Raw genomic sequence first — 14,161 nt, 5'->3', positions numbered from 1 at the left:
AGCCGCAGTGAGCAACACGCTTCAAAATGCAAGTGCTCACCTGTTCAGTGCTTTGCAGACCTAGAAATGTTTTAATTTTAACTTTAATCTTAAGTTACTGTAAGAACTTGTCCTGAGGACAGTGAGAGGACGTCCAGCTGACAGGAAGTCCAGCTGACAGGAAGTCCAGCTGACAGGAAGTCCAGCTGACAGGAAGTCCAGCTGACAGGAAGTCAGAGACACCAGGTAGAGAACAGGGATAGAGAGGGGAGGATGTAGAGGGGACTTATCCCAGCCAAGTCCCCCAGGGGGCAGTGTAGAGGGGTCTTAGCCCAGCCAAGTCCCCCAGGGGGCAGTGTAGAGGGGTCTTATCCCAGCCAAGTCCCCCAGGGGGCAGTGTAGAGGGGTCTTATCCCAGCCAAGTCCCCCAGGGGGCAGCGTAGAGGGGTCTTATCCCAGCCAAGTCCCCCAGGGGGCAGTGTAGAGGGGTCTTATCCCAGCCAAGTCCCCCAGGGGGCAGTGTAGAGGGGTCTTATCCCAGCCAAGTCCCCCAGAGGGCAGTGTAGAGGGGTCTTATCCCAGCCAAGTCCCCCAGGGGGCAGTGTAGAGGGGTCTTATCCCAGCCAAGTCCCCCAGGGGGCAGCGTAGAGAGGTCTTATCCCAGCCAAGTCCCCCAGGGGGCAGTGTAGAGGGGTCTTATCCCAGCCAAGTCCCCCAGGGGGCAGCGTAGAGGGGTTTTATCCCAGCCAAGTTCCCCAGGGGGCAGCGTAGAGGGGTCTTATCCCAGCCAAATCCCCCAGGGGGCAGTGTAGAGGGGTCTTAGCCCAGCCAAGTCCCCCAGGGGGCAGTGTAGAGGGGTCTTAGCCCAGCCAAGTCCCCCAGGGGGCAGTGTAGAGGGGTCTTATCCCAGCCAAGTCCCCCATGGGTCAGCGTAGAGGGGTCTTATCCCAGCCAAGTCCCCCAGGGGGCAGTGTAGAGGGGTCTTATCCCAGCCAAGTCCCCCAGGGGGCAGCGTAAAGGGGTCTTATCCCAGCCAAGTCCCTCAGGGGGCAGCGTAGAGGGGTCTTATCCCAGCCAAGTCCCCCAGGGGGCAGTGTAGAGGAAATATTTGAAGGCAGCTTTAGGAATAAAAACACAACATCTCTTTGTTGTGGAGTAAATGAGTCATGTTATATAGAGCACCCCCCCCACCCTCACCAGAGCACATTACAAAGTACTGGTAACCATGGGAACCAGTTTAAATGATTCAGCATAATTTAAATCACATTAGTAATAATAATGTTCACCTGACGCAGCAAAACGTCTGCGGCCAATGGGACAAACGGAGCTCCTCCTCCTGAGCTCCTCCTCCTGAGCTCCTCTTCCTGAGCTCCTCCTCCTGAGTTTCTCCTCCTGAGTTCCTCCTCCTGAGTTCCTCCTCCTGAGCTCCTCCTCCTGAGCTCCTCCTCCTGACCTCCTTCTCCTGAGCTCCTCCTCCTGAGTTTCTCCTCCTGAGCTCCTCCTCCTGAGTTCTTCATCCTGAGTTCCTCCTCCTGAGCTCCTCCTCCTGAACTTCTCCTCCTGAGTTCCTCCTCCTGAGCTCCTCCTCCTGAGCTCCTCCTCCTGAGTTCCTCCTCCTGAGTTCCTCCTCCTGAGCTCCTCCTCCTGAGCTCCTCCTCCTGAGTTCCTCCTCCTGAGCTCCTCCTCCTAAGTTCTTCCTCCTGAGTTCTTCCTCCTGAGCTCCTCCTCCTAGATCAGCATCATTATTAAATATCTGGTTTTCTGAAGAAAAGCTAAACGTACAAACCCTGAGAACAACACACATTGTGTCAGTAACTTTCCCTGAAAGTCGTAGAATCCAATTATGCGTTGCACTAGATCCGGTCTACGAGCCTTCTAATTGGTCAAGATGAAGTCATGGTCTCACGCGATTGGTCAAAAAACTGAACATGTGACTAAAGCACGACGTGACGCTCCACTGGTTCTTACCTTCAGCTCGTGTGTCTGATCTGTTTCAGTCTCACAGGAAGTGGCTCCGTTACCGTGGAGTCGGTGCAGAGACACAGCAGCAATCGCCATGGAAACAATGATGATGGACAGATGGACTTTTCTCTGACCGCAATTGACCTTCAGGTTCTGAGGCTCCACCTCTCGGGCGTCATCGCCAGCAACAAGGACCGCTGGAAAGAGCTGTCTGTGCACGGTACGCACACACACAAACACACACACACACACACACACACACACACACACACACACACACACACACACACACACACACACACACACACACACACACACACACACACACACACACGCACAGAGTGTATTAACTTATGTTTTGCGGTTGTTGAGTGTATTTGTGCGTATGTTGTGTTTAGTGCAAGTTAGCAAACGCTCGCATGCTAAACTAAGACGGTTCAATTGAAACATCACGATATTAGAGTTGCAGCGTAGCGACGTTAGCATTTAGCTCACAGCTCCACTTTGCTTAATGCAACCCTCCTGTTAGCTGTCATTAGCTTTGTGTCACATTTCCTTTAATTCATAGATTTTAAGTCTTCATGTGTCTGTCATGCACAGAACTGGCCAATAGGGAGAAAGAGAAACAAGAGGAGGCGGAGTCTAACATCGGCTCAGAGGTCCAGTCTGAAGCCTCACCCAACCACAGCCCTCCTGACGAACACACCGCCGACCAATCACAGGACTCGCCAGATGAAACACATGACGACCAATCAGCCGACCAGATGCCTGCGGATCACCTGACCTGGAACGGTACAAACCCGACACACGTTTGAATTCTCACGCCCTGAAGTTTTATTCTCAGTGAACTCACCTGTTGCTATGGTAACGCTTTCAGGGGCAGGCGAGGAGAAGGAGGGCGTCGCCGACCAAGTGCCTGAAAACGTCTGATGACGCTTTGCGGCAAACTCGCCACTATATCTGGCTGTTGCAGATCACCATGGCAACAGGCGGCACTGTGCGGTGGACAGGAGATCGGACTCTTGTGTGTAAACGAGCGGAGTCAGCGGCCCTCGAACGAGGACCCGAACCCGAACCCGGCCACCGGTGTTTACAACCGACCATGAAACATCACTTTCACAGATTCATCAGATAACATGTGGTAACGTGTTGTGGTTTTATTAGAGACTCAGAGGAGCGATGTCTGTGAAATAAAGTGGAAATATCAAAGCTTAATGAAATGAAAATAAAGGTGAAAAGGTGAAACCCAAAGATCGGCTGAGAGTTTCCTGTTCGATGCTCCATGAACTGAGCAGTGAGTCATGAATCTGTTCTGATAGATTCTGTACATGTGAAGTTCTGCTCGTGGGTCTGAGCTCAGTGAGCAGATGTTGTTCTTCTGGCTTCACCTGAATCTGTGAGTCGTCCTCCATCTTTAATCCACAGTCTGGTTCCTGAAGTAAAAATATCAACAGGGATTTTAATTATCAGCCATAATTATTTCAACCATCCGAAGTAAACAAGCGACGAGTCTGTAAGATATGATGTGGAAGAGAAGCACTACACTACCCACAATCCTTGGGTCCTTATGTTTGCTGTGACCATGGTAATGATGAGGAGCTCTGATCGTATCATTTAGCACGAATTCCTCTGATCCATGTTGCTGGAAGTCGTTGGAAAGGGATAATTTGCAATGGTTTATGGGATTTTTCTCAAAAGTCAATGGAGAAAATGAATGAGAAACTTTCACTTTGTTGAAATGATAAAAACTATTTAGGTTGTGTTTAAAATGTGAAAAATTCAGGAACAAAACCATCAAATTTGAATACAAATACAGAAATTACATTAAAACTAAAATATCGGTACCAACATACTTTTTACATTGTAAAGACTCTTTTTAAAAAGTATGTTGTATATTGTAAAGTTTACAATATATAAAACTTTTGATCTGAGTCAATTCACTGAATCTGATGAAAACAACAGAGAATAAACCACAAACATCAGAAGCTGAACAGAAATAAAAGTTCGAGAGAAACAATACAACCTGTTTCTCATGCAGTGGCTGCACTGTGGAGGAAACACCAGCAGGGGGCAGCACATTGTTGATCTTAGATTCAAACGTGCAGAAAAAGAAGACGACACTGATGTGACTTTGATGTTAAATTAAAACTTGCTTCCCTTAAATGATTAAATAGATTTGAGATTTTACTTTGAACTGTGAGAATTGAATTGAGGGTTTTCCCTTTTCCTCCTTTTCTAAATAACATCCGGAATAAAATAATAATCCAGAAAATTATAAATAAAGAATCTGAGTATTTTAAACAACTGATTATTATTACAACTGAAAACAAATAATCTTATTAAGAAATTGGATGTTGTTGTTGTTTGTGTTTAAATGGTTTGTTTCCAGCTCATTTCTATGAATCAATGTCAGAATCAATAATTTTTCTTCATAGATAAAAATTCATGTTTTTACCATCAACTTAAAAAGTGATAATTTGTTGGATGTTCTTTGAAGATCCTGTGTGAGGAAGTCGATTATAGAATCTGTTAATATGACGACGTCTTTTTGTGTTAGTTACAGTTTAACTCTACACAAGATGATTTTTAGTTTAATGTTTGATTTTGTGATATCTCAGTTTTATATATTATGTAGAATCCATAAACCACCAGAGCTCTGTTCCTCTAACGTGTGTCCATGAGACTCTGGTTTCACTGAAGCTGATAATTAAACCATTTAAATCAGAGGTCTTCAACATTTCTGCATCACTCAAGGTTCCTAAGAGCACAGTGGCCTCCATAATCCTTAAATGGAAGAAGTTTGGGACGACCAGAACTCTTCCTAGACCTGGCCGTCCAGCCAAACTGAGCCATCGTGGGAGAAGAGCCTTGGTGAGAGAGGTAAAGAAGAACCCAAAGATCACTGTGGCTGAGCTCCAGAGATGCAGTAGGGAGATGGGAGAAAGTTCCACAAAGTCAACTATCACTGCAGCCCTCCACCAGTCGGGGCTTTATGGCAGAGTGGCCTGACGGAAGCCTCTCCTCAGTGCAAGACATATGAAAGCCTGCAGAGAGTTTGCCAAAAAACACATGAAGGACTCCCAGACTATGAGAAATAAGATTCTCTGGTCTGACGAGAACAAGATTGAACTTGTTGGTGTTAATTCTAAGCGGTATGTGTGGAGAAAACCAGGCACTGCTCATCACCTGCCCAATACAATCCCAACAGTGAAACATGGTGGTGGCAGCATCATGCTATGGGGGGGGGGTTTCAGCTGCAGGGACAGGACGACTGGTTGCAATTGAAGGAAAGATGAATGCGGCCAAGTACAGAGATATCCTGGAAGAAAACCTCTTCCAGAGTGCTCTGGCCCTCAGACTGGGCCGAAGGTTCACCTTCCAACAAGACAATGACCCTAAGCAGACAGTTAAAATAACAAAGGAGTGGCTTCAGAACAACTCTGTGACCGTTCTGGACTGGCCCAGCCAGAGCCCTGACCTAAACCCAATGGAGCAGCTCTGGAGAGACCTGAACATGTCTGTCCACCAACGTTCACCATCCAACCTGACGGACCTGAGAGGATCTGCAAGGAAGAATGTCAGAGGATCCCCAAATCCAGGTGTGAAAAACTTGTTGCATCATTCCCAAGAAGACTCATGGCTGTACTAGCTCAAAAGGTTCTACTCAATACTGAGCAAAGGGTCTGAATACTTATGACCATGTGATATTTCAGTTTTTCCTTTTTAATAAATCTGCAAAAATTTCAACATTTCTGTTTTTTTCTGTCAAGATGGGGTGCTGAGTGAACATTGATGAGAAATAAAATGAACTTTTTAAATTTTTTGCAAATGACTGCAATGAAACATTTAAAGGGGTCTGAATACTTTCTGTACCCACTGTATGTTTATAAATTTTCTTCAGGCTGGTGTGTGACTGGACGTGTGTGTCCTGTTCCCACGCTCCGACCGTCAGACACTGTGAACAGAATAAAGAGACGTGATTGGCTGAGCAGGATGTCTCTCTGATGTCTCAGTGACTCATTTGTCTGATTAACTTAAATCTTCTTTTCATGTTTCCATGTCCCGTCTGTGAACATGGAGGTTTCACAAGTATCACAGAACAGCAGCCTTACGGCTCAACAAGGCCAGAGGTGAGTAGAGTCGACTCCATGAGATCTGGAGTTCCAAACAACATCAACACAGAGATAATAACAAAGATAATAACCCTGAGAGACATGAGTGAATACACAGAGCTCCTGCCAGAGAGGATTTACAATGCAAAGCAGCCAGTAACATGGAAGAGGAGTTCAGATACGATCAGATCTATCTGCACAGTGAGATGCATCCAGAAATACATGAGAAAAAATTGTTGTTTGCATCTTTGCCTTTTTGCATAAAGAGTTCAACAGAACACTATTGTCTGTAGCAGAGGAGGAGCTGGAGTTACATTTCCCTAAAGCTGCACTAGAGCTGGATCAGTTAGGTGTTGGTGGAGGACACTGGGACAGACAGTCCACCGAGCAGCATCAGGATGGACCGGATCCTCTTTGGTGTCTTGTGTCTCTCAGGTCAGTGAATTTAACTGTTTGTATGATGTCTAACAGGAAATATGAATATAGAGATTAATTTGAGTCCTCATACATAACAAAAAGAACTGGTTTCCTCCTCAGGGTGCCTCACCTTCTCCACCTGCCTCCTCCACCAGTACCACTTTGTGTCTGAAGCAAAGACTTGGACTGAAGCTCAGAGCTACTGCAGAGAGAAGTACACCGACCTGGCCACTGTGGGAAACGCTGAAGAAATGAAGAAACTGAAAGACACAGTTTCTGCTGCTGGTCACAGGTCTCAGGTTTGGATCGGCCTGTACAGTCATGTGGACTGGAAGTGGTCAGATGGGTTCAACCAGAGTGGAGCTGAATATAGGAACTGGAGACATGACCAACCAAACTATTATAGAGCCAATGAGCTCTGTGTGGGAATGACTGGAGAAGGAACATGGATTGATTATTACTGCCATGAACAGCTTCCATTTGTCTGCTACAGAGGTAATGTTGTGCTTTATATTGATCTTTACGATACAACATCATGTTTAAGATATGATTTTGAAATCCATTGTGTGACCTCAACAATCCCTCTTTTGTTCTCAGACTCAGCTGCAGGAGGATTCGAGTTTGTGACTACAGCAAAGAATTGGTCTGAGGCTCAGAAGCACTGCAGAGAACACTTCACAGATCTGGCCACTGTGAGGAACGACACTGACAACGAAGAGATACAGAGCTTGATACCCAATCTTGAATATGCATGGATCGGTTTGTACAGAGATCCTCAGATTTACTGGTCCGACGTGAGTCACTTCTCTTTCAGCTCCTGGTTCCAGGGTTTCAACCCACCTGACTCGATGGAAGTCGTATGTGGTGTTGCAGATTTGAAGGAGGGAGGAAAATGGAGATTCATTTCCTGTGAAGATAGAAAACCTTTTGTCTGCTACAGCATGGAACAGCGCGGCTGGTGCTTCCTTGAGTGAGAGAGAGAGAGAGAGAACACATCCTGACATCAGAAAAACAGTAATTGTCTCAATAGTGATTCTAATAACGTTAATGCATTAATGAATATTTGGATGATGTTTGTTTTGACTACTGTTTCTTTACAGTGAGAGAAACTAGAAATGTCTTGTGATGTACTTGTGTGTTATCACTTCATGAATCTGCTCTGTGATGATTCTTCAACACAAACAGACACTTTGGATCATTTAGACTCCGTCTGGTTTCACACTCCTTCTGTATCTTTTCGTTACTGTTTTGCATTTTGCATATCACTTTTTACTTCACTTTTTATATCTTTTATCTTTTAGATATTTTATATAGATATGTTTATGTCTAAATAAATGTTACTTTGTATAAATATTAGAAAAAGTGAGTAAATAAGAAGTAAATAGTGAGTAAATATATATTCTTTTTTTATTGTTTTTTTTCTTATGTGTGGTGTATTTATTGTGTTTTTATGTATCTATGTTCATTGTATGCACCAATAACCAGAGCAAATTCCAGGTAGGTGTAAACCTACTGGGCAATAAATACCTTCTGATTCTGATTCTGGTTCTGGTTCTGATTCTGGTTCTGGTTCTGGTTCTGGTTCTGGTTCTGGTTCTGATTCTGATTCTGATAATCCTCCTCGTGAACGAGATCTCAGCTCTTAGCTCTCAGCTGTTTGTTTTGTCAGATTTAAAAGCAAAATTGCAAAGAAAACATAAATAATTCACTTGTGTTGGGTTTATGGAAACTCCTGTCTTATAGAAAATAGATTGGTAAGATTAAGTAGATAGACAAAAATGTGTAAATGTATAAATGCATCAATAAATATATGTATATGCAACATAAATAAGTGACTTATGTGTTCTTCTATTTTCTTTTTGATATAAAATACCTTGAGCAGCACACATTAGTAGCCTCATTAAATATATGTATTGAAATAGTGACCAGCTGTGTTACCAAAGTCCTCATATCTCCAAACATGACCAGCGAATTATAACTTTTAATGGACATTTTCTTTCTTAGTAAACTTTGACATCAGGTCCATAGTGGATAAATCAATTAACACGTCAGTATTGATCATCATATCTGCAAGTGGCAGGCTTTTTAGGCTATTTATTTAATCATTGAAATTAAAATGATATTGTTAGATTGCTTTGGTAATAAATACACAAAAAATATATTTAACAATAATATTTCACAGCTCATTAGAAAACACATGAGGTACAGAAACATCAAATAAACTGAACTCTTGGTTATTTTGTCTTGTTGGTTCTCTGAGTGAAGAGACGGCCTCTCCACTCTATTACATATTCTATAAATCTGGGGAATAATCCCCGGCTCTCAGGTGCGTAGACATTAACCAGCGTGCCCGGCCACGCCCTGCAGGTCACCTGTAAAACACCTGTGCTGCCGTGGAGTCCATTGATAGTTTGATTGACACATGTCTCTGAGACGCCTCACGCCGCGTAGCGCCATTCTCAAGCGTGCAGGCGCCTGGCTGCTCACACAGGACGCTCACTTCTCTGCACTGGTCAGCCCCTGATTCTGCTTGTTGTTGATGTTGTTGTTGTTGTTGTTGTTGTTGTATGTAACCTGTTCAATGTAGGGGTTCAGGGGTGAATGATGATGGTCTTCATAGGGCAGCTGTGGCTGAGGGGTAGAGCGGTCGTCCTCCAACCTGCAGGTCGGCAGTTCGATCCCCAGTCGGACCCATCTGCATGCCGAAGTGTCCTTGGGCAAGATGCTGAACCCTGAATTCCCCCCCCCATAAAGTGCTGCTAATAGATGCACTGTATGAATGTGTGTGTGATTGTAAAACTTTACATAAAATGTTCACAGTGTGATGTGCAGTTCACAGCCTCGACCCTAACGACCAATCAGCAGGCGAGGATCGACATCACGTGACGGACGCAGGAAGTGAAGCGTTCTCCAGCCGCAGTGAGCAACACGCTTCAAAATGCAAGTGCTCACCTGTTCAGTGCTTTGCAGACCCAGAAATGTTTTAATTTTAACTTTAATCTTAAGTTACTGTGAGAACTTGTCCTGATGGCTCGGACGTGTCCTGAGGACAGTGAGAGGAAGTCAGAGACAGCAGGTAAAGAAGAGGGATAGAGTTGGGAGGATGTAGAGGGGTCTTATCCCAGCCAAGTCCCCAAGGGGGCAGTGTAGAGGGGTCTTATCCCAGCCAAGTCCCCCAGGGGGCAGTGTAGAGGGGTCTTAGCCCAGCCAAGTCCCCCAGGGGGCAGCGTAGAGGGGTCTTAGCCCAGCCAAGTCCCCCAGGGGGCAGCGTAGAGGGGTCTTAGCCCAGCCAAGTCCCCCAGGGGGCAGTGTAGAGGTGTCTTATCCCAGCCAAGTCCCCAAGGGGGCAGTGTAGAGGGGTCTTATCCCAGCCAAGTCCCCCAGGGGGCAGTGTAGAGGGGTCTTAGCCCAGCCAAGTCCCCCAGGGGGCAGCGTAGAGGGGTCTTATCCCAGCCAAGTCCCCCAGGGGGCAGCGTAGAGGGGTCTTATCCCAGCCAAGTCCCCCAGGGGGCAGCGTAGAGGGGTCTTATCCCAGCCAAGTCCCCCAGGGGGCAGCGTAGAGGGGTCTTATCCCAGCCAAGTCCCCCAGGGGGCAGCGTAGAGGGGTCTTATCCCAGCCAAGTCCCCCAGGGGGCAGCGTAGAGGGGTCTTATCCCAGCCAAGTCCCCCAGGGGGCAGCGTAGAGGGGTCTTATCCCAGCCAAGTCCCCCAGGGGGCAGTGTAGAGGGGTCTTATCCCAGCCAAGTCCCCCAGGGGGCAGCGTAGAAGGGTCTTATCCCAGCCAAGTCCCCAAGGGGGCAGTGTAGAGGAAGTATTTGAAGGCAGCTTTAGGAATAAAAACACAACATCTCTTTGTTGTGGAGAAAATGAGTCATAACATATAGTAGAGCATCCCCCCACCCCCCTCCCCCCACCCTCACCAGAGCACATTACAAAGTACTGGTAACCACGGTAACCAGTTTAAATGATTCAGCATAATTTAAATCACATTAGTAATAATAATGTTCACCTGACGCAGCAAAATGTCTGCGGCCAATGGGACAAACGGAGCTCCTCCTCCTGAGCTCCTCCTCCTGAGTTTCTCCTCCTGAGTTCCTCCTCCTGAGCTACTCCTCCTGAGCTCCTCCTCCTGAGTTCCTCCTCCTGAGTTCCTCCTCCTGAGCTCCTCCTCCTGAGTTCCTCCTGCTGAGTTTCTCCTCCTGAGCTCCTCCTCCTGAGCTCCTCCTCCTGAGTTTCTCCTCCTGAGTTCCTCCTCCTGAGTTCTTCCTACTGAGTTCCTCCTCCTGAGTTCCTCCTCCTGAGTGCCTCCTCCTGAGCTTCTCCTCCTGAGTTCCTCCTCCTGAGCTCCTCCTCCTGAGCTTCTCCTCCTGAGTTCCTCCTCCTGAGTTCTTCCTCCTGAGTTCCTCCTCCTGAGCTCCTCCTCCTGAGCTCCTCCTCCTGAGTTCCTCTTCCTGAGTTCTTCCTCCTGAGTTCCTCCTCCTGAGCTCCTCCTCTTGAGTTCCTCCTCCTGAGCTCCTCCTCCTGAGTTCCTCCTCCTGAGTTTCTCCTCCTGAGCTCCTCCTCCTGAGTTCCTCCTCCTGAGCTCCTCCTCCTGAGCTCCTCCTCCTGAGTTCCTCCTCCTGAGTTCCTCCTCCTGAGTTTCTCCTCCTGAGTTCCTCCTCCTGAGTTCCTCCTCCTGAGTTCTTCCTCCTGAGCTCCTCCTCCTGAGCTCCTCCTCCTGAGTTTCTCCTCCTGAGTTTCTCCTCCTGAGCTCCTCCTCCTGAGTTCCTCCTCCTGAGTTCTTCCTCCTGAGTTCCTCCTCCTGAGCTCCTCCTCCTGAGCTCCTCCTCCTGAGTTCCTCCTCCTGAGCTCCTCCTCCTGAGCTCCTCCTCCTGAGCTTCTCCTCCTGAGTTCCTCCTCCTGAGCTCCTCCTCCTGAGCTTCTCCTCCTGAGTTTCTCCTCCTGAGCTCCTCCTCCTGAGTTTCTCCTCCTGAGTTCCTCCTCCTGAGCTCCTCCTCCTGAATTCCTCCTCCTGAGTTTCTCCTCCTTAGTTCCTCCTCCTGAGTTCCTCCTCCTGAGTTCCTCTTCCTTAGTTCCTCCTCCTGAGCTCCTCCTCCTGAGTTTCTCCTCCTGAGTTCCTCCTCCTGAGCTCCTCCTCCTGAGCTCCTCCTCCTGAGTTCCTCCTCCTGAGTTCTTCTTCCTGAGTTCTTCTTCCTGAGTTCCTCCTCCTGAGCTCCTCCTTCTGAGTTCCTCCTCCTGAGTTTCTTCTCCTGAGTTCCTCCTCCTGAGTTTCTCCTCCTGAGCTCCTCCTCCTGAGCTCCTCCTCCTGAGCTCCTCCTCCCGAGCTCCTCCTCCCGAGCTCCTCCTCCTGAGCTCCTCCTCCTGAGTTCTTCTTCCTGAGTTCCTCCTCCTGAGTTTCTCCTCCTGAGATATTCCTCCTGAGCTCCTCCTCCTGAGCTCCTCCTCCTGAGTTCCTCCTCCTGAGCTCCTCCTCCTGAGTTCCTCCTCCTGAGTTCCTCCTCCTGAGTTTCTCCTCCTGAGTTCCTCCTCCTGAGCTCCTCCTCCTGAGCTCCTCCTCCTGAGCTCCTCCTCCCGAGCTCCTCCTCCTGAGTAACAAAGGTCACAGCGAGCAGTGACAGCCGCTGACTTCAGGCCAACTCATTCTAATTAAGAGCATCTCTCTGATTGACAGCGTGGTCCAGGCGACTCCGGCCGAGTCAGCAGCTGGCGACGGCTTCACCTTCGCCAACTTAATCAATTGAAAGTGGCAGCGACCCAATCACAGGCCTCAGATCCTCAGCTCACTGTTGATTGATTGATTCAGTTTGAGAATGAAGCAGCAAACTATACAAAGTAAATAATGAAAACTATATTTTATATGTGATCGAGCAAAGTGTTTGTGAGCAGCTACGTGGGCGGAGTCTTCCTATACTTGACTCTGATTGGTTTGTAGACGGCTTCTTTTTCTTCTTCTACTTTTAAATTCTGTCTCTACTTCCTGTGATTGGTCCAAACGTCCAAACTATCCAACAAAGTGTTTTCACTGCAAACAACAGAACCAGGTTCAGATGGATCCAGACCCAGAACTAAAACACATACATGTAGAGATTCATCAGTGTTTAAAGGTTTTAAACAAATCCCAACATGTTAGTGAAGCTTCCCTCCGACAGGAAACTTCACCAAACCTCAAGTTATTCTTTTTATTTCCCCCTAGAAGAGAAACAGGAGAAGGTGTGAATGTGTCAGATTTATAATGTTGGTTCAAACAGAAACACCTCACAGCAGCAGGCTGAACGTCTGGCTGAGTGGAGATAGAGTTCGTTCAGCTCCAGTGAGCAAACATCTTTCCTCTGAAAGGACTTTTCCTCTTCACACGGAGACTCAACGATTTGAGCTGAGGAGCAAAGTGTGAACATCTTTTGTCCTTTTGTTCAGGAGGAAGCTGTGAAGTCGCCGCAGGACGGAAACCGTGCCTTTGATCTCCTTCAAAATCCAGCAACAAAACACAAAACACATTTTATCTGCGACGCAGACGTTTTCTCTATGTTTTAATTTTGGTTTGAAGAAGAAACAACAAGATTTTGACTGAACGTCAGAAAAGTTCAGATTGACAGCACAGAAATTAATATTATCAATGTATATTAATAAATTAATCCTGATGTCTCAGCCTGTTTTTATATAATCAAATAACTAAAAACCAAACTGATCAGAAACACTTGAACAAACATCAGAAAAGAACGACCTGAAATTACAGAAACATCTCTTACAAACATTTATTTAATGTTTACTTTGATTATTTCGTTTGGTTCATGTCCCGTCTGCTAACATGGAGGAGGCAGGTTTATGATCTTTACTGCAGCCAGCCACCAGGGGGCGATTGACAAAGCATGGAAGTCGTGTTTAATGTGTTATTTTCTCTGTTTGCTTCAGTTGGTTTATTACGTCTGCAATTTAATTGTTTATGTCGTCAACAATGTTTTCATAAGAAGAAAATGGAAGTTGTATCTGTGTAAAAATTATCCAATAATAATCACAACAATAATAATAACTTTATTTGTGCAGCACTGATCTAAACAAGGTGACAAAGTGCTTAATCAAATCAAAGCGATTCAATTCAGTTGAATTTTAAACACAGAATCTTTTCACAATAAGATCCAGACTTTAGATCCAAAGAGAAACGACAGATCTTCACTCTGATAGATTCTCTTCAGTTCAGGTGATGAAACTAACTCAGTTAATAACACGACTCACAATCCAATTATTCCGATCCTCAGCGTGGAGCAGTGCTGCACCTCGCTGATGGGATTAGTCACGCCGCCATCAGCCGGGATAAAGAGCGGCGACACGGAGCGTCCACCACGAGACAGACACTTCATTCACATCCAGCAGATTAATGAGCTGCAGGCGGCCGCTGGTCCTGCTCATTAGATCTGAGACCAAACACAGAAGTGAGATAAAGGAGGAGCCTAACAGTTGGTTTGTGGACGTCAGGGACCAGAAGTGATATTTAATGAGTTTATGCTAAATCTTGGTATTTGTCGAGGATGGTAAAATCTTTGTGGATGTTTTCAACGACCACAGACGACTCTCGGAGATGATGCAGAATCATCAGTTTAATCCTCCAACAAATCACCTGCTGGTTACCTGAGAGGTCGTGATTGACAGCTGAGAATGACCCCTGATTGGTTGAGCGGGTATATAGGCGGGGCCTG

This window comes from Limanda limanda, chromosome 16 (assembly GCF_963576545.1).
Source record: "Limanda limanda chromosome 16, fLimLim1.1, whole genome shotgun sequence".
Lineage (NCBI taxonomy): Eukaryota > Metazoa > Chordata > Actinopteri > Pleuronectiformes > Pleuronectidae > Limanda > Limanda limanda.
This window is presented reverse-complemented; position numbering follows the sequence as displayed.